This window comes from Asterias amurensis, chromosome 10, assembly GCF_032118995.1.
Source record: "Asterias amurensis chromosome 10, ASM3211899v1".
Taxonomy (NCBI): domain Eukaryota; kingdom Metazoa; phylum Echinodermata; class Asteroidea; order Forcipulatida; family Asteriidae; genus Asterias; species Asterias amurensis.
In genome coordinates, this window is record NC_092657.1 from 21831863 (window position 1) to 21856212 (window position 24350).

The 24350-nt window shown below is 38.5% G+C and overlaps 2 protein-coding genes across 4 annotated transcripts in view; one reads left to right on the plus strand and one right to left on the minus strand.

The window, feature by feature from the left end:
• The window catches only part of LOC139943225 (uncharacterized), a 58841-nt gene extending 57442 nt beyond the window's left edge, over positions 1 to 1399 (minus strand). For all 3 annotated transcript variants that reach the window (XM_071940037.1, XM_071940036.1, XM_071940035.1), the window contains exons 1-2: positions 1263 to 1399; positions 457 to 570 (exon numbers count right to left, since the gene is read on the minus strand). The gene's annotated coding sequence lies outside the window, so the exon portion shown is untranslated. The remainder of the gene's footprint in view (positions 1 to 456; positions 571 to 1262) is intronic.
• Positions 1 to 24350, plus strand: part of LOC139943235 (uncharacterized) — a 67472-nt gene that overhangs the window by 27404 nt on the left and 15718 nt on the right. The gene's annotated exons all lie outside the window — the stretch shown is intronic.

A 24350-nucleotide genomic window follows, 5' to 3' on the forward strand; every position in this document is an offset into this window, starting at 1 on the left:
GATTTCAAATGGGTGGAGGGCACCCAGAGAGGGGGAAGAGGGTTCCGGGGGTGGGGGGGGGGGGGGGGTGGGGACATGTGCCCCGAGTTACATCACTGATGTAAATGTATAAAGAGTTACAAGAATCCACGCCCAAATACACACTTTCCATAATTTGTGCTTTAAAGGGACACACCAGCTTGGTTAGGCTGTTTAGGTTACAAAATAGACCCAAACATGCTACTCAATATTATCATTCAAAGTGATTAAAACATAAATATCTTGTTCCGCACATTTCAGGATGAAATCAGTCCCTGCTTACAAACACCAGTCTCTCAATTATCGACAACAAAACTCGTACATTGTATTTGCAAAATACGTGCACCATTTTTATTTTTACTGAACAGTATTGAAATGGAAAAAAACCTGGTATAAACAAAGTTTTTTAAAAGTAAATAAATAAAACCTACACCTCACCAATGTTCTTATTGATATGCTTGACTTCAAAACCCTCCTGATCATATTTCTGCATGCACCTTCTTGCTTCCTCCAAAGGAATACTGATAAATGGGTTCCGCATGCAATCTCATTCTACATAAAATAAACATAATTTAAAGTTGTTATTAACGTCATCTCACCGCCGTACTAGGGACTGTACGAAGTTTCCAAAATGTTTCAGATCATATAGGCCTACAGATGGATGCGATAATCGTAACCCCCAATCCACGGTGGCAGACCAGTGGGTTATGAAGCAGAGTGCATAATAATCTTAACTTGATGCAATTTTGAACAAGTGACCAGATTTGCCAAATTATTACCACTTTCAAAAAACATAACACACATACAAGAACACAGGCATAATCTTCACTGTGTGTATTGAATTAATTTAGAATACTTAAAACATCATTGAGAAAATATTTGGCACAAAAACGACAAAAAACAGAGAATGGTCGGATTGTCCATGAATCAAATTGCGCTGTTGCATGTCAACATACATGACATAGAACATTGTCCTTCCAAAATCTCAACTAATCAGTGTAAACCAAACCCAGGGTACGAAATTAAGAAAATTTGCTGACTGAAAATAGGTTGCCCACAAGAAAAATAGGATAACTTTCCGTATGGCGCCACCACCTTTTCACTCATTTTTACAAAAAGGGAAAAATCAATCAGGTTAATTAGATACTATATTATTTTATTTCGAATGAAAAGTGGTGGCGCCATACGGAAACTTTTCCGAAAAATAGGTTGCCCGAAAAAAAAGAGATAAAGGTAAGTCTTACTCTAACTCTTGACAAAACCAGCGTCGGTATCACTTCTTACATGTTTTGGGTTTTTACCCATTGAAAAACCAAACTTTAGGAGGCTCATTGTTATTCTTTGTGTCATGCAACTTTCGTAAAATATTAGAACTGTCAGTGTCAACCACGCAAATTAAAGTAGCGAGTGGATCTGCGCTCACACATGCTCGCTAGCTGTTCCCACACGCTTGTTATGCGCGCGTGCAGCATAACACGCGTGGCACCAGTGATCCCCGGAAAAGCGCAATTTCTAGAAAGCGCGTGTGCCCGCAGCCTCCATTCATCGTGTTTATCATTTGCAAGCTGGTCCCGCGCGCGGCACACTGTGCAGCATGACAACTGCGCGGCACCAGCGGTTGCTGGAAAGCGCGTGTGCGACCAGGATCAGCGGTGCAAACGTTCAGTCCCAACTATAGAAATGACCCAACTATGTGTTTTGCTACACAGCAAAGATGGTAAGTAAAGGCCCATATATCTGCAGTTAGGCTGATTCTATAGTTGGGACAGAACAATAACGTGAATTCCAATGGGAGACTTTTTGAAAGCTCTGCCACTAGAGGGCAGCAGACCTACCAGGTAAGGCTGCACAACTCCTATAGCAAACAATGGTAAATGCTAAACATTCAAAAATACTCAAAAAATATTTAGAAGTCTCTCAGCCTCTTGAAAATTAAATCAGATACAATGTCATACAACTAAACTTCAGATTTCTTCTCATTTTTTGGTAGGTCACCATTTTGGAATTTTTGCTAATTACCCCAGAAGAAATTTACACTCCCAAAACCTCATGCACACCGCTTGCTTTCATAGGGGAACTCGTGTCCAGTACGACCTGTTCCAGAACAGTTTGGTTTATGCTGGCATTGTGTTATGAAAAACAAAAAAACAGTTTGGCTAAATCTAAATACAAAATCAAAAACACGCAAAACACAAGGTATTTGCTGTCAGTGACCGTCACTCATGCTTCTCCTATAGACTGTGCAAGTCTCGCGCAGATTTGAACTTCCGGGACCATTGTGGTCCCAACCTTATGGAGTTTTACGTTGGGGAGATTTTGTTTCGCCCACTACTTTAGTTTAATATAGTTTATGACCATAACAATGACATATGTTGTTAAAAATGTAATACTAATTAACAACATATATAAAAGTAAAAATTAGGTCAACATAATAACGAAGAAAAACAGATATTTAAACTTGACCTCAGGTCAGGTTACTTGTAAAAAATTAAGAATTTGTGCCCATCTCCGATCAAGAAACTTACGCAGACGCTTGTTTTTGCTTCTCCTATCCTAAGTTGTTGACATTACCTGGTGAAGAGCGCCCTCTCTTGGTGAATGGCAGATAGTGTAAAGTTTCCCATTTAAGTGCTGTACGTGTACCCTACGCACGTGCATTACTGTCCCGCTATTATTACACAGCACTGCAACTTTAACCGCGCTGTGCCATCAAATAATAATAATAATAATAAGACTTGTAATGCGCACATATCCACCCTGCTGGGTGTTCAAGGCGCAGTCGCATTTGTGACCCCGAGTTACATCACTGAATTAATCTTGCAAGTCAAGCTGATGGGATCGCTCTAAAGAAAAGAAGAGTTATAATGTTCAGGGTGTGTTTGTTCTCAACCCCTGGATGGATCATGCTGAGGAAAATTATTCAGTTTCAGTTGAATATAGCTTTAAGATTGTCTTACCTGTTTGAGTAGATTTGCGGGTTACACAGGAGTCAATGTCAAGCTGATGGGATCGCTCTACAGACAGGAAAGAGTTAAAATTTTAAGGCTTTGTTTGTTCTAACTACTGGATGGATCATGCTGAGGAAAATTATTCAGTTTCAGTTGAATATAGCTTTAAGATTGTCTTACCTGTTTGAGTAGATTTGCGGGTTACACAGGAGTCAATGTCAAGCTGATGGGATCGCTCTACAGACAGGAAACAGTTAAAATTTTAAGGCTTTGTTCGTTCTAACTACTGGATGGATCATGCTGAGGAAAATTATCAAGTTTCAGTTGAATATAGCTTTAAGATTGTCTTACCTGTTTGAGTAGATTTGCAGGTTACACAGGAGTCAATGTCAAGCTGATGGGATCGCTCTACAGACAGGAAAGAGTTAAAATTTTAAGGCTTTGTTAGAATAGTCGTCCGAAACGGGTACGCGAGCTCATACACGTACGTTACAAACGGATACCGTTTTGTTGATTTTCGTTGTATTTTAGCCCTAGATTAACAACATTTTGCCCAATTTTACTGTTCAGTGTGTCATTCACGATATAGATAGAATTGTGTAAGTCATTTGTAAGCAAAAAAAAAGAAGAAAATTCAGTGTAAACAGGATCTCTATTTTTGCCATGCTTGCTGGAAACTTTCTTTACACGCGTTTAACATGTGAGTCTGAAAACGAACAGTTGAACAAAAATACTATTCAATCAAATTCTCCAACGTAACAAGAAAAATACAGAATGTTTTTGGATTTGTTTTGCTCGTAAAACTTTTGCCAAAGTGTATATAGGGGGGCCCTCTACTTTGTCCTAGGCCTGACGTATGTATCTATGATTGCGAAACAAAATTTGACACGCATCCAACGTGAATGGATACGGTTATCGTATCTGTATCTGTATCCGTACGCTTGCGAAACCTCTCTAATATCTCAAAAACGCTACCACCTTTTGAAATGAAATTTTCACAGGTTAGTTTTATGGTATATGGTATAATATACAACTATATAGGATTGAAACAAACAATAGGCTCCAATTACCAAACGTGTACGATGCCTTTAAGATTGTCTTACCTGTTTGAGTAGATTTGCGGGTTACATAGGAGTCAACATCAACAGATGGGATCGCTCTACAGACAGGAAAGAGTTAAAATTTTAAGGGTTTGTTTGTTCTAACTACTGGATGGATCATGCTTGGGGAAATATTCAGTTTCAGTTACACAGGAATCAATGTCAATCTGCAAGGAGTTTGGCTTATGCCGATTGGTCAATATGATGCATGTGCAGGGTTGAAAAACCTAGCATTCACGGTTAATGGACAATTCGGCCAGTCTTTGGTAAGCTTTTGGTTGTTTTTGTTTTCTTCCAAGTATTTTCTCGATGATGTAACGAAATAGTGCATATTAGAGGTACGTGATTGGCCCCCTTTTAGATATTCTAACAACACAAGTACATGTACATGTATAATTATATTCCCAATGTTTTAGGTTTCATTGAAATTATTTTGTCAGCAGGAACAGCACAATATACGTACCATGGTGATTGATTTTTATATGCCAGATGTTAAGCTTGCCTTCTTTTTTTAGCCTTCGAGAACTACACTCTGCTAAACATGAGGCAATTTTAACAATTTTTTTTTTAATTTACAGTTATACCATCCATAGGTCATTTTTGTTTTGTTTTCAACCGAGCTTATTCTACTATATAATTATAATATGAGGCTGACCAGTGCATTATTAGGCACTGGGCAGTATCACTATCAGTGCAGTGTAAGTAACCAGAATAATCTCCTTCAAATCATTTTCTAAATGATTGAGTGTTATGCAGGCCTCGACCTCTACAGCGGCCACCAGCGGCCATTGCCGCGATGCCCCAGCGAATTGCCGTGAAGCCCTTTTAAAAATCACGTACCTTACGGCCACTTGGCCGTCGTGCCCTTTTCCATTGATTCCATAACATTATTTATTCGAAAATGTTATTTAGTGTTAACATTGTGACCCATTTAATTTATATGGAGGTCAAATTCGGAACGTACGATCCCGCACACTAGTTTTCACAATGCTGCTTCTGTGCAACAAAAAATGTGTCGAGAACGTGGCATGGTAACCATATCAAACGTAGTTGAGCTGTTTACTACTAAAAATGCAGCACCAGACTACTCCAATGTATAAACTCGCTACAAGTCCCTACACTAAATTACGCACTTTCGCACGGATTTTGTCTATTGAGATCTGTATTTGTAGCGGATGGGGCGGGGGACGCGCGCGGCCGGAGGCTGGATACAGTCTATGTTTTCCCCCTGGCTATTTCGCTGGTGTCCAAGGCTTGTACTGGATTAATGTTTGTGACCCACCACTACCAGTGATCTGCCTGCCTTGCGACTTTGTTTTTATTGCTAAACACATGTGTTTGTGTACACACAACAAGCGTGGAATTGTAAAACGTCAATATCGGATTATATGGAGGTAACGGCAGAGCCCTAATTTTGGAAATCATTATACTCCATCAAGTTCATTATTGATTAATCAGCATGCCATCCCACAAAAGATGCAAATTAGGTGCGTTTGTTTACATTTTTATAGTATTTATTTAGCGCAGTCTAGCGTGGCATAAACGCCGGCATTACAACTTTAGCTAAATGCTTGCTAGGCCAATTATTTTGTGCTAAGGGGTTGGGGGTTCGTTTTTAATTCTCATAATCATGATAAATATAAAAAAAGAAGGAAAAAAATATATATATATATTTTTCCAAATCATCGGATTTAGCTGAGCCTCCGAGTTGTTGGTGGGTTGTTGGCGCGGGGTGGGTGGGGCTCGTTTGTCTCGCAGAGTTGGGGTAGTGGTGAGCCAGAGACTAATTGATCTTTTTTCTTCAGATTAGCACGCAGGGAATTAATTTTCTTAATATTTTTTTCTGTATGATTTTTTCAACAATTCTTTGTTCTGGAGCAATTATTTGTTTTCAGATGAGCAGAAGGGAGTTTAATTAAGTCGATGAATAAGGGGAGGGGGTAAAATGGGGTAAGTTAATTACTGGGGTAATAGTTTGCAATTCGAGTGCTGCAAATAAATATGGGTTGGAAACGATCAGAAGAAATTATTGCAAAGATGTGTACAACAGCAAACATTCCTTTCTGGATTATCCAAAGGGTAGTTTAAAATTGACGAAGCGGATATTACATCAATGTGAACTGTAAATCTAAACTTCTGTTGTTGTCAGAGTGTTTAATAAAGTACATGCTGAAAAGGGTTAAATTTCTTGTAATATTATAATTAATATACTAAATTGCCTTAATCTTATTTTGTTTACATGTGTGGACCTTAGATTAGAAGAAAAACTTCATTGGTGTCTTTAATTATTTACTCATCCAAGGAAACAAAAATATGGATCCGAAGATATTTGTGTAAAGATCAGTACTACAACAATTATTCCGTTCTGGAATTTTCGTAGTGTGGTTTAAATTTGATAAAGGAGCTCTCAAATTTTAGAACTGCTATACTTTTAAACATTAATTATTGTTGTTTGTCGGAGTGTTTAAGAATGGAAATTGTGACGGATGTTTCTCTTTGATTTTAATGTTTTACTCTTAATCATATTTGTGTTAGCAGTAGACAAAAAACAACACTTTTTTGAATGAATATACAAACAATTCGTCATATTCATGGCGTTTTTCAGAACGAAAACAAATCATTGCCAGGCGGTCAAAAGCTTCGAACCTAAATCAAGTTATCAGAGTGTAGGTTTGAAACCCAGACGTAACTCATGCACTAAATAACCAGACAGTGTTGCTGTGGATGATAAGCAACAGTGTTAAGAAGACTTGACACAACTTTAAATCCGCTTACGATAAAACACAATATAATAGCGCCAAATCCAATTAACAATGCTCACAGGCGCTTAAAAACAATCAAAACTATAACATTAATGGTAATTGTCAAAGACCAGTCTTCTCACTTCTCACCGGTCGAAGTTGCGAGATATGAATGAAAAAAAAAAAAAAACACCCTTAGTCACACGAAGTTGTGTGTTTTCAGATGCTTGATTTCGGGACCTCAAATTGAGGTCTCGAAATCAAAGTCGTGGAAAATAACTTCTCAAAAACTACGTCATTTCAGAGTGAGTATAGTTTCTCACAATTGTTTATACTATCAACCTCTCCCCCATTACTTGTTACCAAGTTATGAGTTATGATTATTATTTTGAGTATTTACCAATAGTATCCAATGCCTTAAAAAAAAAAAAAAAAAAAAATGAAATCATGAAAAGGGTAATATCATACGACACTTTCATTACTTTTGGCATGACGATGCTTTTTTCCTCAAATAGTGGCATTCCTGAGTTAAGATGCGTTAATAGCTGTATTTAACATGCTTTGCACAAAACAAAGATTTCATTGCATTTCGTTGAGCAATTTTTATAAGGCGCCAGTGCAATTTAATTTGTTATATACAATCAAATACTGTAAACTACAATGGACCGTGCAAGTGTCCAGTCAGTGCGCACCGTTCGGAAAAGTCCTTTCTTAAATTTGCAGCGTATGCAAGACAGTCGCAGTTTTGCATATATAATGAGCTTGGAGGGCACATTTTCAAAAAATCATATCTTGAAAACCCAGCCATGTACAAATATAACTACATGACAGTATGAACGAGGAATGCTTAATTGTAATGACAAAAACCATAGGTGAATTTGAATTGTTCAGAAATAAGAAATTTCGGTCTAAAAAAATGACCATCGTTGTACAAAAATAAAGGTCTCCGAAAAAGTCCCTTTTGTAGCATTTAACGAAATCGTGCAGACAAACCTTATCATGTGTGTTCAGGTACATTATTCATCTACTCAGCCGCTACTGTCGTTGTTTCTGAATCCACTCGAAACAGTCGGGGGCACCCTAAGTATCCGTCGCCGTCAGCGCGAACTTTCTCGGTAAAAAAATCCACCATTACTCAATGGTATAATGTGAGCCCGAACGTGATTGGTCAGAATGTGCATCAAGCGTGCCAACTGACTAATCAGCTTCTACGTAACAAAACGCAAGGCACCTTTGGTTTGGCATGATTCCTTGCTCATGTCATGCAATCACGGGGGCTTGTTTTGACAACAAAGCGGTGCCCGACTATTATTCGTTATTATGGCGTTTGGCCGGGTTTAGCTTACAGTTATTATCTGATCTGTATCTTCACGTCTACGAAACCAAAACTGGCATAAACGCAACGGATAATTAAATTGCTATTCTGTGCAAAAATATGATGGCCTTCCAATCCAATCCTATGAATCCAAGTGTATTTATGTTTTAAAAAGAAATCCTTCTTTGCTGTTGTATTATATTTATTAAACTAAAATTAAAAAGTATTTCAAAACTAATTTGTTGTTTTCTTTTAACCAATGAAATGTTCAATTCTTGATCCTGGCCTTCTCCCTATTTATTAACTGTGAAATCTCAACTAAAAGCTGAAAGTTTGGTAAATATTTTCAATATACAACACCGATAATAAACCAGATGACAAATCTTCTTTTAACTTTGTTAATTTTACAAAACATTTATTTTAAAGTCCCTTTCAGCTGCTAACATAAAATAACAACGACATTATATTGCGTTTCTGCACACACGACAAGTTGAAAAAACTTGAGTGACCACTGCAAAATACAAATTATAAATTACTGGGAAAGTACCTTGGTATATTAAAATAAAATAAACAGAAATATCAGTTTTGTTCAGTTTACAAAAATATCTTGTGAGGGAGTCTCCTAGGCGACTAGTGAAATTTATAACTCGACTAGCCGGGCCTCGGAGTCGCAACTTTTACTCTTGTTTTCGATGCCCAAGATGCCTTACGTCATATTGTTTGGCACAGGCGCAATATATTACAGTTAACGCTAAATGGATTTAAAAATTGTGTAACTGGTGAAAAACAATCAGATTGTGTTCCGTAAAGTAAATTGAGACCCTTTTCAAAATCGCGGTTTCGGCATTGGATTAGGCTTCAGGCTCTGTCATGTCTGACACCCCACGGGGCATATGCAAAGCATGCGCAACCACGGGGCCAAGCTAGCCTTAGCCGAATCCAAAGTCAAAGCCGTGGTCTCGCAAAGGGCCTTTCGCTGTTGTGAATGGTCGCAAGCGATACAATAGCACTCAGCACTTATGACATCACTTTTGCTTAAAATACACCGCTGTCAGACAAACATTACACTAATTTAGCGATCACGCCAAACGCGCCAATGCGCCTGTATGTAGTAGTACTGCGAGTAAACATAACGTTGACAAGTACGTGTGCATATGTTGTTAGTAAAATTGTGTACGTTTGTCTGAGATCCATGTTCTATATGGCGTGTCAAACGTTGCATTATTCGATAATGTACAATATATGTGCGATGTTTCTCATATATATGCGATAATTGTCACATAATGTGCGATATTCATTTGATGTATGCAATAAATGTAATATATATGCAATAAATGTAATATATATGCAATAAATGTAATATATATGCAATAAATTGTAATATATGTGCGATAAATTGTAATATATGTGCGATAATTTGTAATATATGTGCGATAAATTGTAATATATGTGCGATAAATTGTAATATATGTGCGATAAATTGTAATATATGTGCGATAAATTGTAATATATGTGCGATAAATTGTAATATATGTGCGATAAATTGTAATATACGTGCGATAAATTGTAATATATGTGCAATAATTTGCAATATATGTGCGATAATTTGCAATATATATGCGATAATTTTTAATATATGTTTGATAATTTTGTAGTATATTGTATGCGATCATTTGTATGCGATGTTTTGTGACGGTATACATATGCGATAATTTAATATACATGTGCGATGTTCGTTCTTATATATGTGCGAAAACGGAATTGTGGGATATAGTATGGCTTCCTGTCCACTTGGTCCCCGTATCCGTAATGTTTTAGATCGGGCCAGACTATACTCTGGACGGTATAGTATGGTTCCTATGGTTCAATGAGATTGGCGTAGGGTTTATAGTGATGGTCAGGGTACGAGACTCGAGCAGCGTATTTCCGAAATAGCCAGCCAGCCGCGTATTCGGATAATAGAACACATACAGTACAGGGAGGTGACAAAATGTTGCATTTTGCTCAAATCTGAAGGTGAAGATCTGTTTTACTCGAACGAATTCTGCAATATTAGCATAATTTAGAATTTTTAATTGATAATATGTCAATTTCATAGCATCACATGATTAACAAATAATTTATAAAAAGTGAAAAACATTAACAAAACGTCAAAAGATGACCCGCAAACAAAAAGGCAAAAATTTTTATTTCGTATTTTTTGCATTTTTTAATATGTCAAAAAAACATCACTGTGAAATACAAAACCATAACTTGAAAAGAATTTATACCCTTCGTTAAAACAAAACATTTAATTTGTAATCCAGAACTTTCAAGACTAATTTAGTGGGCGTATCAAATTTTGGGGCTGGGTAAATTTGGTTCACTATCTAGTGGTTAATTAACCACAGTTATTCTGACGCCATTGTCAATGTACATTCCGCCCAATTACATAGACGGTGGACTTAAACACAATTTGAAAAGAATTTGAACCCTTCGTTAAGACAAAAAGTTGCTTTCTTGTTCCAGAATCTTGAAGGAAGATAGACTGGACGTATCAAATTTTGAGCTGGCTAAATTGGTCAACTATTATTGATTCTGCAATAAAAAGAAAATGTTTAAAGAAAATGTTTAAAGAAAATGTTTGTCTTATCGAAGGGTGTCACCACCTTGTGGTGACTAAGATTCCAAAAAATTGAAAAATGATTTTGCAAACAAGACACAGTTGAATTTTTATAGCACAAGAACTTTTAAATTTTATTGACAACAATCAAAAATAATCAATCATGAGTGTTTCAGATATAGCTCGGTAATTTACTAACTTTAACTGTTCTACAATTTAAAGTCACCTGGAAATAGAAGTGTTTTTCTTTCAAACATAAAAATATATGCTTACGAACAATAAAACAATTTATTTAGTAATTGATAAGACAAACATTTTCTTTTTATTGCAGAATCAATAATAGTTGACCAATTTAGCCAGCTCAAAATTTGATACGTCCAGTCTATCTTCCTTCAAGATTCTGGAACAAGAAAGCAACTTTTTGTCTTAACGAAGGGTTCAAATTCTTTTCAAATTGTGTTTAAGTCCACCGTCTATGTAATTGGGCGGAATGTACATTGACAATGGCGTCAGAATAACTGTGGTTAATTAACCACTAATTTGTTACGCCCACTATATTAGTCTTGAAAGTTCTGGATTACAAATTAAATGTTTTGTTTTAACGAAGGGTATAAATTCTTTTCAAGTTATGGTTTTGTATTTCACAGTGATGTTTTTTTGACATATTAAAAAATGCAAAAAATACAAAATAAAAATTTTTGCCTTTTTGTTTGCGGGTCATTTTTTGACGTTTTGTTAATGTTTTTCACTTTTTATAAATTATTTGTTAATCATGTGATGCTATGAAATTGACATATTATCAATTAAAAATTCTAAATTATGCTAATATTGCAGAATTCGTTCGAGTAAAACAGATCTTCACCTTCAGATTTGAGCAAAATGCAACATTTTGTCACCTCCCTGTACTGTATGTGTTCTATTATCCGAATACGCGGCTGGCTGGCTATTTCGGAAATACGCTGCTCGAGTCTCGTACCATGACCATCACTATAAACCCTACGCCAATCTCATTGAACCATAGGAACCATACTATACCGTCCAGAGTATAGTCTGGCCCGATCTAAAACATTACGGATACGGGGATCAAGTGGACAGGAAGCCATACTATATCCCACAATTCCGTTTTCGCACATATATAAGAACGAACATCGCACATGTATATTAAATTATCGCATATGTATACCGTCACAAAACATTGCATACAAATGATCGCATACAATATACTACAAAATTATCAAACATATATTAAAAATTATCGCATATATATTGCAAATTATCGCACATATATTGCAAATTATTGCACATATATTACAATTTATCGCACGTATATTACAATTTATCGCACATATATTACAATTTATCGCACATATATTACAATTTATCGCACATATATTACAATTTATCGCACATATATTACAATTTATCGCACATATATTACAATTTATCGCACATATATTACAATTTATCGCACATATATTACAATTTATTGCATATATATTACATTTATTGCATATATATTACATTTATTGCATATATATTACATTTATTGCATACATCAAATGAATATCGCACATATGTGACAATTATCGCATATATATGAGAAACATCGCACATATATTGTACATTATCGAATAATGCAACGTTTGACACGCCATAGTTCTAAACTTGGTTTTAGCATTTAGTGCGGAGTGCTATTGGTTAACAAGCAGGTACATGTAGTTAGGTCTAGCGGTGGCACGATAACCTATTAGTTGAAAAATGTTAGTTGCAACTCGACTAAGCAATCAACAGTCCCGACTTCAACAGTAGTCGCCCTATGTAGTCGTCCAGGCTCGAGTCTCCCCGTCACTTTAAACCGTGGACAATTTTCAGAGAGCTGGGACTGTAAAAGGAATACAAAGAAAGCAAGTAGAGTTAAAAACATGCCCAAGAAGACCAAAATGTTTCAGAAACACTTTACACAGAGCAGAAAACTGACATGGACTACAGTTATTACCAATAAATTGCAATCCCAAAGTGAAATATTTTTGCTGTGTGAAATTAAAGTTAGACATGTTTGACCATTCCCTTTTTGATTAAGAGTTAACCAAGACTGTCTTAAATCAATATGATTTAACCCAGTATGAACTAGCAAAAGGTATTGACCACCTGAACAAATTGAAACTCAATCGATACCTGTATTATTTATTTTCTCAACAAGTGTCAAAAATATTGAATATACTTTCAGGTAATTAAAAAAATATTATATTTTGAATTATTAGTAATATACATGTAAAATAGACCTCAGATTCGAATCATAGAAATAGAAGACCAATAGAAGACTAATAGTAGTACTATTACTCTACACATGATTTCACAGAGTCTTAACAATACAGAGTCTTAACAATAACGAAGAAAACCTATAACAATTCCATATTCCAATCCTGCATCAAACTACCATGTTTTGTTATTATTGATGGAAAATTTAATTTTTGATATTATTGTTTTCATGAATTTTTTTTATTTCTTCATTATTTAATTTTGTTTTATTTTTTCACAACGATCGTCAAAAAACATGATAAAAAAGATCGCCGTACGAACAGTACACAACACAACAAGGCCTTTTTCTTACATGATGACGTCACGTAAGCTAAAACGCAGCGGCACAAACAGAGATTTTTGCACATTTTTGGCACTGAAAAAAAATATCAACGGCCAAACCTGCAGAAGTATGTGGTACCAAAAGAAAGAACGATCCTTCGTCTATCAGAATATGGACTCCGTTTGTCTCAACCGTGCTCGAAACAGTCGGGGGTACCCTAAGTGTAAAGCTTATCAACAAAAAGTGTAAAACTTACACCACATTTCAGACGAAGATTCACATGTATTTGGTCTCGAAAATCCGGTAAAAATGGCTTTGTTTTACGAGGAAAATGTTCAAGAAACTTACCACTCCATGCTTGACCCAACACTGCCCTCTTGCTGGGACCTATGGCCAATTTTGCACATCGTCTCCGAGTTCTCGCGCTGTCACACGAAATCTCGAAGGGTCCGAGTGCGCCGCGCGACTGCAAATGAAACCTGGAAAATATGCTAATTATCTCGCACTCTGCGCACGGACTGTGTCGCGCGTTTTCGAACGTTTCAAATATTAAAATGCGTGTTGGGTGGGTTTCACAAAGGTAGTCCTTACTTAGGACTAGTCCTAGACAATGCTAAGAGATAGGACTGGTCCTAAGATAGGACCAGTAACTCATCCTGACTTAGGACTGGTCCTATCTCTTAGCATTGCCTAGGACTAGTCCTAAGTTAGGAATACCTTTGTGAAATCCACCCTTGTTGAGATAGTGCAGTTACTATTTAGTTTAATGTTTTAAATTGAGCAAACCTAAAAAAAGAACACTTTACAGTTTGGAAGTGTTGAAATAAGCGCCGAACTTGCACGGTCTTGTAACTACTTATTTACTTGAACATATGTTGGAATGCGTATGATTGGAGACAATAAAACAAACCCAAATTGCAGCAACAACCGCTAGTGTTTGTAAACCAGCCATTATAATGAATGCCACGGTGTAGTCTCCAGTTAAGTCGTAAATCAATCCTGGTGGAAACAAAAGTTGTAAAGTTGCATCCCTTCATTATTAGTTTTCCTTTCTTTCCTTCCTTCAAACATTATTAACTTCATTATTTTGGTTTCCTTCCTTCATTATTTACTTTAATAACATATCTTCTGTAAACGCACGGTAAACCAATGAAAAGACAGATTATTTTAGGGGTTAATTAAGGTAATATACAACGATTCTACATAATTTTTCGCTGGTTGAGAGCGCGTCACATGATATGTCTTAGTTTTACTAAAAACCCGTCGGCCGGGTGATAGTCGTTTGCCATGGAATAGTATACACATACTGACTGGCAACGAGGTAACTAGTGTAACCCTATATTCTCCAGAGTAACCAGAAGAGCGACCGCTTCCCGATGCAGAAGGCCCAGGGAAATGGGCCCCTCTTCTGGTCACTCACAGGCCCGATGGGGAATAGACGTATGCCTATCTCCCGTGTTCATTTTCGCGCGTAACCTTTCGAACGTGAAATCTTGACCGCCTCCATAGACCTTATCGCAAATACCAATGCGCAAGCGCAGACTGTTGAATGAGGTGCATTGTGGGATAGACATGAATCAAATTTTGCTACCAGCTAGACCACAATGCATCTAAATCCAAGCTTTACGCGCGCGCCCCAGTATTTGCGAAAAGGTCTATGGCAAACCAAAACTTGTTCTACACCATATTATAACGAATTAAAAGAACTAGATCGGCCGCGCGTACATACGCACCATTGTCTGCGTCAATGTTTTTGATGCAACTCGTTGGGAAGTTGGACGTTCTTGGACTTTGAATATTTTCGAACTATTTTTGTGCATACGTTGGCATACGTTCAGGCGATACGCCATGGTGTGACAAGGCCTTTAGCTGCATGTTTTCCGCGTAAACGTGAACGTCGGGATCTTGTGTCGTTAAAGTCTCACGTTTTTAGCGTACGTGAAGTTACCATTTTTCACGTCAGGTACGTACGTCACCCAAAAACAAACAATATTTTGACGTTCACGTTCACTTTTTATTTTTGTTGCGTATTTTGTTGGGCAGCAGGAATATTGGCAAGTACAATCACTTGAATAATGTCTTTTGCAATTCAAGAGCTAATCATTTTCCGCCCAAAAGGGACTTGTTTGGCAATTAATAGTGCCCTCGCACTACAGAGCATCTAGGAAACAAAAGCTTCCCACGTGGACCCGCAACACACGCCGCTGTGCTCTGCGCATGCGCCTATTGTCTGTGCAAAAAAGCACTGTTTTTGTTTCGTGTTTTTTTTTCTCGAAAATGTGTATATGAACATGTAACACGCAAAGTGTATAGTGTGTATATAACTGCTGTGCGTAGATTTAATCACTCAGTGCAGGGAAGGAAGCTGTCGATTAACACTGATCAAAATATCGCCTCAATTTGGGATTCGCTGTCTGCATCTGTTGGTAAAATTGCTACTTTGTTTCGAAAGGATTCAGGAACTCTGACTGTCTCTGTTGAAACAGAGAGTTGTCGTCAGTGTAGAGGACATGATGGGTCCATTTCTGTTGCTGGTTCTTGGTGGTGAGTTCATTGTTTGTTATTTTTTTATTTTTTTCATCTGCGTGTAAGTTTTGGGAAGCACTTCTGAAGTCACGACGGAATGTTCCTTCATCTGGAATTCAGTTTAATTTATCACAGAACTGATATTAATTGTATTACCTTTCCTTGTGACTCTATCTACCTTCGATATTATAATGAATGTAAATTGACTGCATTTACTCGAGACTTTTTTTTTCTTGGGTTAAGTAAACTGAATGAAACCCCCAAAAATGTAAATTAAAAAAATATATATAGTTCCCAGATGTTAAGCGTTTAGAAATCTGAAGAGGGTTTGTTTCCATTCAAACGTTGTGTGCGCGATGTTTCGGATTGGAGCTCGATCCTAAAGTGATTGTATGTGAAATAAAACATGTGAATGACATATTTGTATCTTTACTAATATTGGTAGGAAGCTGTTACTGTATAACAAACAAGTTCACTGATTATAATTGCCGCGTACAATTTAATCGAACCTTAATAAACCAAAATTCAAAATGCTGATACAAAATTGCGTGTTGTCAATCAGGTCAAACTGCTGTTCATCACTCGCAGTAGGGGCGTTGACAACAGTTCTGAGTGACTGGCTATCTTACAGCCGTAACATTTAATAACAGCTCCTTACACCTGCTTGCTATTCTTGTTATTTTGTAAATATATTTGACACTCACTCACTCACTCAGTCGACCCAAGTTGTTGCGTTGCCGCATCTTTGAGTCGGGCTCTATGTCTGACACGCCACACAACTCTATCCTGCATACAGCTGAAAAGCTCCTCCTGGCCTACTCCTGCATCCTCGATCAGGGTCTTGAGCATGGTCTTGGTGGGTCTTTCGGGGCAACTCCTGCCGTGAGTGGGCTCCCACACGATGGCTTTAATGGCTGGTAGCTCTGGGTGCCGTAGACAGTGACCAGCAAGGCGCAACCGGCGCTCCTTGATCTTCTCACTCAGTTGGGGGATGTTGCCATAGAGCTCCAGGTTCGTGCTGTGATCCCTCCAGGAGGCATTCTGTGCAATCCGTTGCATCCTGGTGTAGCAACCATTGATGGATTTGGTCATTGCCTTTGTGAGAGTCCAGGACTCACACCCATACAGCAGGATGGTTTTTATTGCGGCATGAAAGAATCTCATCTTTAAACCCTTGGGGTGCTGAGATGTCCAGATCTTCTTCATGTCATGGAGGGCTTTCTCTGTACTCTGCATCCTGGAGCCGAGGTACTTGAAGTCGTCCACCTCCTTTAGTGATGAGCCTCCGAAGGTCTTAAGCGGAGCATGATCCTCAATGTTGTATACCATTATACTCCGTCTTCTTGGCAATGAGATGGAGACCAAACTTCTCACACTCCGACTCAACTCTGCTGAGTAGCTCTTGTGCCTCTATGATGTTGTCAGACAGAAGGGCTATATCTGCGAAGTCTAGTTCGGAGAGGGTCATTGGGCCGATTCTTCTAGACTTTCTTGTGGTGATGGTGAAGCCTAGATCCTCGTGTTCTTTGAGGGCTTGTCTCAGGGCGTAGTACAATGATGTACAATGATGAATAAAAATGGAGCCAGCGTGTCGCCTTGAAGAACTCCTGCCACAATTTCGAACACATCGCTTTCTCCGTCCGGGGTGATGATTTTGGCAGTGGTATTGGTGTACATGGCTTCGATGGCTCGAAGAAGCCGGGATGGGATTCCATACGCCTTGGAGGAGTCGTAGGCTTTTTGAAATCTATGAAAGTCAGTACAGCCGGCGGTTTGTTGTTCTTTACTTCCTCGATAATACGGCGGAGGGCTAAGATCTGTGCGACAGTAGAACGTTTTTCTCTGAAACCGTTTTCATTGTACCGGTTATAGACTTTGGCCATGGTGCACGTGAGACTGATTCCACGGGAGTTGTATGGTGAGGACAGGTTTCCAGGTTTCGGGATTGGGATGATGTTGGACAGGGACCACTGGGTGGGCATGTTGTTCGCAATCAGGGCCATATTGCAGAACTCAAGCATTATTACATCAAGCTCACAGTTTCTCAACATTTCCGGGGAATGTCATCTGGGTCTGCCCTTTTTCCCCTGCTTGAGGGAGCATTTGACTTTCCTTAGCTCTTCCATCGACAAGGGGCCATCATCAATGCCAACGTTCGTGAGTACGTCTGCGATCTCCAAATCCTCACCAGTCACAGAAGGATGATCTCCCAGCAGATTTCTGAAGTGGGTGAACCATGACTTTACGCGGTTTCTCCCTTGACTTGTCCTGTTTTTGACCTCTTCCTGCCACTGACCCCATTGACTATTCTCCATGCCTCACCATATTGCTTGCCCTCACGAGCTACCTCTACCTCCTCGATTCTAAGTGCAAACTCTTCCTCTCTCAGCCTTTCATACACGTCCAATAGCTGTATATTCTTGCTCCGGATTTAGGCATCATGTTGTTCCTCAACTATCTTTCGTGCTGCAACAACTTCTGGGTGATCAGAATTGTGACTTCTTTTTACTCGATTCAACTTAGGCAAGCTCTTCTTTGCCTCTAAGTTGGCCACGATGAAGTGCTGGTAAAGAGTTGTTGCATCCTCCTCTCTTCTTAACTCTCCTCGCTCGTTCTCTTCCTCCCCTTCTCCTTCGTCTTCTCGTTTACTCCCAAGCACATGGAAGCGATTAAGCACTACCACTGTGTACTTTGCCTGTAGATCAGGACGGGAGGAAAATTCAAACAACCTTCTCCTTGAAGGCTGTGGTCTTGGGTTGTCTTAGGCTAAGCCTAACTTGCATCGACACAACCCTGTGATCGGAGGCCACTGTCCTGAAGCTGCTGTATGCCACAGCGTTAAGGACACTGTTGCGCCACTTTCGTCGAACAAGGATGAAGTCCAGTTGGCGACGGTCTTCTGTGGCTCTGTATTCAAAAGTCCAGAGTTTGCCTCTTCGCTTCTGGAACAAGGTGTTGGCTGCAAGGAGGCTGTTTTCTTGGAGAAAACTGAATAGAAGTTGACCATTCCGGTTTGACCAATCCCCAAGCACAGCCAACAAGTTGTGCGCTGGCACCTGCCCAACAGCAACTCGGAGATTGTTTAAGCATTGCTCAACATCTGCCTCGCTGCTGCAGTTGTGTGGAAAGTAGCATACAATAATTGTTGTGACAGGGTTGCCATCAAACTCTGCTACCAGAACTCGTGGACTAACAGAGTGGTTACCCTACCATTTCTGGTGTTCCTCCGGTCAGATGAGGTAATTAAGTCCATCCCGCCTGTCTTGCTATACCTGATGTATTCATGGACAGCAATACATCAATTCTCGCTACATGCTGCCATCTCCTCAGACCTTGACTCATCTCTTATTGTGAAGGCATTGAACGTTGATAGAATTATCGACTTCTTGCACTTCAAAAGGTGCGCAGTAGCCTTGGCACCCTCATGGAGCCCAAAAGGGCCAGGACCTTGGCCAGCTGCTAATAAGTTCCTGCGGACTCCCGCCGCTGGAAGTATAGGTTTTGCAGTCGTGTGTGTAGTCATCATGTTACCTTCAATGCTGTAGTAACCTGGGGTCGCCGTCCTCCAGGCCCACTGAGCCGTTGGGGTGGAGAAGAGCCTCATCCGCCCTAAAGACGCAAGTCACGCCTGCCGGAAAACCGCCCCGCCACGGTGTCACCATTTAACCCTTAGCTGGAGGGGATTGGCTAACAGGTTCCGCCTGCCCGTGCTTAGGTGAATGTGCTTACGAATGAAAATATTTGACAATCGCTCATACTTCGCAACATTCGCCATGTTTTCGTAAGCGTTCGTAACAAATTCGGAACGGTTACCCGTCACGCCCCATCTCCTTACGAAGATCGGTCAATTAACAAACCGGCTTGTTAATTTCAGCGAATGTTGCGAAGACGGTCATTCGCCTCGACATTCGTTAGCGTTGATAAGCCATTGTTAACGTTTGTAAAGCATGCGTAAGCGTTGGCAACGTTCGTAAAGGCACCTGTATTGCGTTTGTAATCTTCGCGGGTCCCCTTTCTTACAAAAGTGGTGTTGCTGTTTGTCAAACGAACAGGTGGCCAGAGCGAGATTCGCCCGGTATTGATAGCAGTCGCGGCCGCGTAATCCATTGTTCGGAAATTAGTCAGAAAATGGCAAGACATTGGCAACGATGGTAAGACACTCGTAACATTCCTAAAGCATTTTAACGTTTGTAAGCCATTTCGGCGTTCGAAAACATTCGCTAGCAATCAGTTTATTTGTTTGAAATTGCTAGTAAGCTCAGTCGCGACGTGCGCAACGTTCGTTGCCTATTTGTAAGGCATTGGCTATAGCATTAACAAGCGTTGGTTACTATTCGACCTTATTGTTAAGGAGAGGTCGAGGGCCAAGGACGACCGAAGGGTGACCAAAATTAAAATGTTCACCATCCAGTTGCAATTGTTTGACGAATTTACCGTGAATGTAAACGTTTTTATTCGCAAGAATTTATTCATAATCGCAAGAATATTCGCCACATTTTGATTTAGTGATCTTCGAAAAGAGGTGGAGAATGACAGTGAACGTTCCGAAATTGTTACCAACGCTTACGAAACACGGCGAATGTTGGGAAGTTTTAGCTAGCATATTTTCCCTAGTGTGAGAGTAGCATAAGCATTTACACCATAACGACCTAATGCTACTCTCACACTAGGGATAAAATATGCTAGCGAATGGGCTTACAACACTTATAACTAAATTACAGATAATATAACAAATTACAAGAGTAAGAGGATTGGTTCACACAAGAGCTTCTAATGTTTTAACATAAACATCAACCACTACATGACATGTACAGTCTATCGCATATTTATGTTTTACTCATTATTTTCTCAGATCAATATCGCTCTTCAAGATTCTTGACTTTTCTGTTAAGCCCCAATGATTTATGAACTAGTGCTTCAGTAGCCTCAAATTACACGTCAGTAACGGTATCTTTTTGCTCCCTACACAATAAATGTTCTTTTCACTTTGTTTCACACACCTTCTCGTGATAAAAGTATCTTTCCTTTGATCAATATTCCTAGCCGTCATGGATGTTTTGCATGTTTCATATTTTTAATAGTTTTGTTGAATTCGTCGATAAGTCACCTTAAATTCGGCTTGGTATCCCCGATTTTCGGATTTAGCACCCCAAAATTGGGTAAATGCTGCTCACTCCATTAACAAGAGCCTTTTTGTTCTTAAATCTGGTCTAGACTATAGGTCTAACATCAGTAAGTACCAATGAGTACAATTGAAAACGAACGCTTGAGCGACTATTAAAAATAAAAATAAATACACGAACATATTACAACTCTCTTTGGATGTTTCTGCGTTTGGCCTTGTTTTTAAAGAAGAAGAAAAAGGCTTTTCATTTAAACTAGAAAGAATAGCACATTAAAGTATTACCTCTCTCTTCAAATAAATCTGTAAAAACACAAATTTATTGTTTAATATAACAAAGTACAAAATATTTTACAAGGAGTAAGTACGGATGTTGGCCCAATAGTCACTCCTGTTGCATCATAAACATCTACTGACAACCTGTAGATCAATACCACTCGTCAAGGTTCTTCACCATTCTAGATGTTATGTTCACTTGACACCACCCGCTCCTCGCTTGATTAATTTGTCTCTCTGTGTATCAATATTTCTAGCCACAATTATTTAACAGTTGCATCAGTAGTTTTTTTTTTTTTAATGACACGTCAGCATCGGGTTTTATAGTAAAACTGCTTAATACCTATACGAAGCCATAGCTTCAGGTACCGGAGATACTGAAAGCACTATAAACCCAGACCGGTTCCCAATTTACCTTTCTAGTCTGAACTATTACAAGTCTAGAAATAAAATACTACTTTCCAACTAACTCTCTGCCAGATTGTGATACCTGATTTGAACCTTTGACTTTGGAATTGACATGAAGGTCCTTACCAACTTAGCTAATCAAGCAATTGTTGGTAGTCTAACTTCTTCGCCAATGTCGGTATTCCCGATTGAATAAATTCCACTTTACTTAATGTTCTTAAGCATTTACACCATAACGATTTAACTGCATGGGTACACTCAAATTGTCATTGTTACAAGTTTATTTGCAAACCACGTTAATGAGATTATCAACCCATGACTAAGTTGCCCAATTGATAGAACACATGTATGTAAGCCAGTTAGTTCCAGTTAGAAATCCCAATGAACTTTAGTCTGCTTGCATATTAATTTGTTTTATCTTCCAGTACGCGCTGATCCACCAATCAGATGCTCGAACTACTAGGGGGATAAATACATAATCTACGTCCTCTGTTTTATATCCTACCTCCTCTGTTTTTATTACACAGTGCGTATTTCGGCTTCGTTGGATATGGGAAGCAGAAGCGCTATAATTTTCCGTATTTCGATCGCGCTTGTGTGATAACATATATTATCTTCCACTACGCGCTAATCCACCAATCAGATGCTCGAACTACTAGAAAGTATTAACTTTACTTCAGAAGTCGATTTTTGTTATGAAAGTCGTGTTCCATTAATTTGCCCTTGTAGAACCAATATCTGTAAAATCACACAGTACAATAACAGCAGCGTAATATAACAAATGATATAGGAGTTTGAAGATTGGTTTACCCAACAGCTTCTTATGTTTCAACATAGACATCAACGACTACAAGTAAAGTCTTTTGCAAACATAGTTTATGACTCTTCCTTTTCTTTGGTTTTAAGAACGGGATTTGAACCACTGACTTTCGGTTTGTCAGCCACAAATAAGTGACAGGTTCAAATTTCAAACTAGTTATCTTGTCACATATTTAACCAAGTGTTTCTTGGGTTGCATCCAATAAATTATACATCAACCGCTACCGGTAGATCAATATCCCTCTTTAAGATTCTTGACTTTTCTGTTTGTTAATATCGCTTTGATGCACACACTCGTCGCATGAGAACTCTTTCACTATATTTCTAGCCCCAATGATTTATGAACTAGTGCATCAGTAGCCTCAAGTTACACGTCAGTAACGGTATCTGTTTGCTCTCTGCACAATAAATATTCACTTTGATTTACACACCTTCTCGTGATAAAAGTATCTTTCCTTTGATCAATATTCCTAGCCGTCATGGATGTTTTGCATGTTTCATATTTTTAATAGTTTTGTTGAATTCGTCGATAAGTCACCTTAAATTCGGCTTGGTATCCCCGATTTTCGGATTCAGCACCCCAGAATTGGGTAAATGCTGCTCACTCCATTAACAAGAGCCTTTTTGTTCTTAAATCTGGTCTAGACTATAGGTCTAACATCAATAAGTACCAATGAGTACAATTGAAAACGAACGCTTGAGCTATTATTAAAAATAAAAATAAATACACGAACATATTACAACTCTCTTTGGATGTTTCTGCGTTTGGCCTTGTTTTTAAAGAAGAAGAAAAAAGCTTTTCATTTAAACTAGAAAGAATAGCACATTAAAGTATTACCTCTCTCTTCAAATAAATCTGTAAAAACACAAATGTGTTTAATATAACAAAGTACAAACTATTTTACAAGGAGTAAGTACGGATGTTGGCCCAATAGTCACCCCTGTTGCATCATAAACATCTACTGACAACCTGTAGATCAATACCACTCGTCAAGGTTCTTCACCATTCTAGATGTTATGTTCACTTGGCACCACCCGCTCCTCGCTTGATTAATTTGTCTCTCCGTGTATCAATATTTCTAGCCACAATTATTTAACAGTTGCATCAGTAGTTTTTTTTTTTTTAATGACACGTCAGCATCGGGTTTTATAGTAAAACTGCTTAATACCTATACGAAGCCATAGCTTCAGGTACCGGAGATACTGAAAGCACTATAAACCCAGACCGGTTCCCAATTTACCTTTCTAGTCTGAACTTTTACAAGTCTAGAAATAAAATACTACTTTCCAACTAACTCTCTGCCAGATTGTGATACCTGATTTGAACCTTTGACTTTGGAATTGACATGAAGGTCCTTACCAACTTAGCTAATCAAGCAATTGTTGGTAGTCTAACTTCTTCGCCAATGTCGGTATTCCCGATTGAATAAATTCCACTTTACTTAATGTTCTTAAGCATTTACACCATAACGATTTAACTGCATGGGTACACTCAAATTGTCATTGTTACAAGTTTATTTGCAAACCACGTTAATGAGATTATCAACCCATGACTAAGTTGCCCAATTGATAGAACACATGTATGTAAGCCAGTTAGTTCCAGTTAGAAATCCCAATGAACTTTAGTCTGCTTGCATATTAATTTGTTTTATCTTCCAGTACGCGCTGATCCACCAATCAGATGCTCGAACTACTAGGGGGATAAATACATAATCTACGACCTCTGTTTTATATCCTACCTCCTCTGTTTTTATTATACAGTGCGTATTTCGGCTTCGTTGGATATGGGAAGCAGAAGCGCTATAATTTTCCGTATTTCGATCGCGCTTGTGTGTTAACTTATAATTATCTTCCACTATGCGCTAATCCACCAATCAGATGCTCGAACTACTAG